The 4,285-nt window shown below is 32.1% G+C and overlaps 1 long non-coding RNA gene across 1 annotated transcript; it reads right to left on the bottom strand.

Moving 5' to 3' along the window:
* Positions 1-2,931: 2,931 nt before the first annotated feature.
* On the bottom strand, positions 2,932-3,358 carry LOC115241022. The gene is made up of 2 exons (XR_003884847.1): positions 3,104-3,358; positions 2,932-2,998 (listed from the first exon to the last, which is right to left on the bottom strand). It is a non-coding gene; the product is annotated as an uncharacterized LOC115241022 (long non-coding RNA).
* Between the last annotated feature and the right edge of the window lie 927 nt (positions 3,359-4,285).

Consider the following 4,285-nt stretch of genomic DNA (forward strand, 5'->3'; position numbering starts at 1 on the left):
AAGTGCCATAGAAGATACCAAAGAAGATAAAGTATTTTTTATTTTAAGTATTTTTTATTTATTTATTTTTTTAAATATTATCTTACAATAATAGAGTTTTATTTATATAGAATTGGCATTCGTTTTATTTTTAATACTATAATATAGTTTTTTATTCATATAGAGTATCTAAAAATAATAAAGTTTAATAATAATAAGTAAATCACAATGATAAAGTTTTATTTATGTAGAATATCTCACAATAATAAAGATTTATTGTAGAATTGGCATTCATTAATTTTATTTTTAGTATATAATGTTCAACAATAATATATATGTGCTTACATTATATTATCTTACAATAATACAGTAGTTTTATTTATGTAGAATTGGCATTCGTTAATTTTATTGAATCCTATATAGGCAATAAAATCTTGTATAATGTAGCTCAATTTAACTATACCTATAAATTCATTCACTTCCCAGTTAGCCAAGTCTGTTCTAACAGATTTTGGCAAGGCCTGCTACAAATTATTGTCAGCAATAAGGCTACGAATTGGGTACAAAAGTTGTTATTACCGATTAAGCTGGTAGATTGACGGCAAAAATTGAGCAAAGGTTGCCGACATAACCTGACAGTAAATTGGCGGCGGAAACCGAGCAAAGCTTGCTGACATGACTGACAGACTGGCATCAGATTGTCGGCACGAACTGAGCAAGATCTGGCGTGCACAATATAATAGATATGTGTAATGTGAAATATATGTATATTCATTATGTTACGTCCTGGCGACTCCACGATTCCTTTCTTCCGCGACGTTGCGGTAACGATCGTCAGTTGGTGATAAGAACGAACCGTTCAATAAACAAAGCATCTTGTGCCATACGTTTCTTTTAAATACTGTCATTTGTCAGTAATTACATCCACGAGTATCCGTGGGAAAGACGCAAGGAAATCGGTGATGGAAACCATGCCGGTCTCCTCGGGATAAATGAAAAATAATATCTATCCCTTGCAGTAGAATTTCCGGCGGAAGAACAACGAGATAACAAGAACTTTTAACGAAATGTTTAATAAATTCAACTGCATTAATACTGATAATAATTTTCTAACGGACAAGTAATAAATACAGCTGCATCAACGTTGACAAAAATAATTATAAGGAAGTGAGACCCTTTTCTAATCAGATCATGTGCGCGAGGGTCCCCCGGAAAGGCTAATGTTTAAGGAACTTTTGAAATAATAACGAACTCACCAACCGACGATCAGCACGGGTAAAAATATGAAAATAGGAGACACCCCCTGCCGAATGAGGACACTGGCACGACTCTAATTCGTTAAAATCTTGAAGAACCCCTACTTTTGCATAATTTCAATTCGTTGAGGTTTTTGGAAGATCCCCACTCTTAAAATTAGAATACACACCCACAAGAGGATTATAAAAAGAGAACTCGTAAGACATTCAAGAGATACATTTTTTTTACATTTCACAACCTCACACTTATTCTCCAGTCTTCAGTCTAACGCAGTCTTATTCTGTGCTTTTGCACCGTAATTCGCGAGTTAGTTACTTGTGCAACCAATGTCCTCACTTGGCATCATCTCCAGAGCAACCACGAGTCGAACATCGGGCCAGTAATGCAAAAGTGAATGGATTTGTAGATATAGTTAAATTGAGCTACTTTACGCAATATTTTATTGCCTATATAAGATTCAATAAAATTAACAAATGCCAATTCTACATAAATAAAACTGTACTGTATTATTATGAGGTAATATAACATAAAGTGCCATAGAGGATGCCAAAGAAGATAAATGAAGTGCCATAGAATATACCAAAGAAGATAAAGTATTTTTTATTTTAAGTATTTTCTTTTAAATATTTTTTATTTTTTTTTTGTATTATCTTACAATAATAGAGTTTTATTTATATAGAATTGGCATTCGTTTTATTTTTAATATATAATGTTCAACAATAATATAGTAATATATATAATATAATATAATTTAATAATATAATATCAATTTAACTACACCTATAAATTCATTCACTTTTGTATTACTGTATATATACTTTGGCTTTCTTTGCATACATATAACTAATATTATAATAGCATGTTGTACAATTGCGAGATATATGTGTAATGTGAAATATATGTATATTCATTATATAGGTTTCTCTTTTTTTATAAAATATAATTATAGATAGAATATCTAAATAAAATTTTAATATATATATATATAAAAGTTATAATTGTTCTTTTTATTTTACACAAACATATAATTAAATATAGTTTTTTTCAAGTCACACTTAATTCGTCTTTCTGTCCTTCAATATGTATGCAAAGAAAGCCGAAATATACATATACTACGTATATATACTGACAAACGGATTAATAAATTAAAGCGATTAAAATTTTGTTCCAATAAGATCCACTTTGAGAATAATAAATAAATACTACGTATGAATACTTTGGCTTCCTTTGCATACGTGTAATATTATAATAGCATGTTGCAATGCGAGATATATATTCATAAGTTTTATGAACATTATCAGAGAGAAATCACTGACATTATTACATTTTTGATAAAATCGTAGGAATTTACAAGTTTTACTTCACAACTATATAATCAAAAATATAATAATGTCAGTGATTTCTCTCTGATAATGTTCATAAAACTTATAAATATATATCTCGCATTGCAACATGCTATTATAATATTACACGTGATTCAATATGTTGAATAGCTTGAAACTTCTGAAACACGAATACCGAAAGTAAATTTAAGCTATAATTATATAGTTATAATTATAGCTTAAATTTGTTTTCGGTATTCGTGTTTCACAAATTTCAAGCTATTCAACACATTGAATTCAACTTCAGTTCAATCACTTAACATAAGAGCAAGGATTCCCCTTACCCCATTATAAATAGTAAATATTTCTTTTACTTCGACAGTTATTAATCGTTTTTATGTCCATCCGAAGTTAAATGCTTTATGGTCACTTCCCTCTGTCTGTGTGCAATGAAAAGAACAGAATTTTAATATTTAATTTAATTTACATATCTGGTTTTATATGTGCTACTGAATGTTTTATATGTGCTACTATATTGTACTTACTGTCTGTTACTGCCAAATCTCTATAACCCAATATGTTACGCTGTTTAGCAAAGTTCTGCGGTAGAAGACCATATGCAACCCCAGCTGAAGAAATCCCAGCTAAAAGTATACCAGCCTTCTTGAAAGGATTGATTGATTTTGCTTTATCCTGCAAATAAGCGCTATAATTTAGACAATATTCAGATATAATCAAAAAATAATATACTTATAAAACAATAAATAAACATATATAAGCAGACATATATAAGCAGATATATATACACTATAATTTAGATAATATTCAGATATAATCAAGAAATATACTTATAAAACAATAAATAAACATGTATGACCAGATATATATACAAAATTTCAATCTACTTATTCGATAGAACCAAATATATTTTCTTGCTATACAACCTTAACCTTATTATATCTTGACGTCGCGATGCTACCGCGTACCGCGACTACCGCATCGCTTGATACCAGTGATGCCAGAATGCCCACGCTAGCAACACGCTACCGTAGTGGAGGGGATACGCACACAAGCAAAAACCGTGTACATGTAATGCGCAGAGCGTTCTGCGCATTACATGTACACGGTTTTCGCTTGTGTGCGTATCCCCTCCACTACGGTAGCGTGTTGCTGGCGTGGGCATTCTGGCATCACTGCTTGATACGTCTCATATACGCATGCACGCACATACGCATTGTCTCTCAAGGCGTATTTGCACACTCAAGCGAATAATCGTACATGAGCGCTGCAAACGCGCCTTGAGGGACAAAATCGCTTTGCGTGTGTGCGTGCGAGCATACACATACGCATAGGCGTATTTGCACACTCAAGCGAATAATCGTACATGAGCGCTGCAAACGCGCCTTGAGGGACAAAATCGCTTTGCGTGTTTTGCGTGTGTCATACGTACGTGAAAGTCTGAAACTTATGATGATAATTATGAAGAACGAAAAATGTCACAATTCTGATATACGATCATCATTTCTCGGGATTGACTGCACCAATCTTATTCGAACCGGTCGCAATCAGAAGCTTGTATTCACATTATACAATAAAAGGGCCGTTACATTTTTTATTATGGCTTTAGTTATTAAAATATCTTAATCGAAAGTTTACTAGACCTAAAATTCCGGATAAGCTACTTGGTAGCGTCGCGGCCCCTGTACATAGGCAAACCGTTGACAAGC

The sequence above is a fragment of the Formica exsecta genome, unplaced genomic scaffold (genome assembly GCF_003651465.1).
Source record: "Formica exsecta isolate Colony F162 unplaced genomic scaffold, ASM365146v1 scaffold462, whole genome shotgun sequence".
NCBI lineage: Eukaryota > Metazoa > Arthropoda > Insecta > Hymenoptera > Formicidae > Formica > Formica exsecta.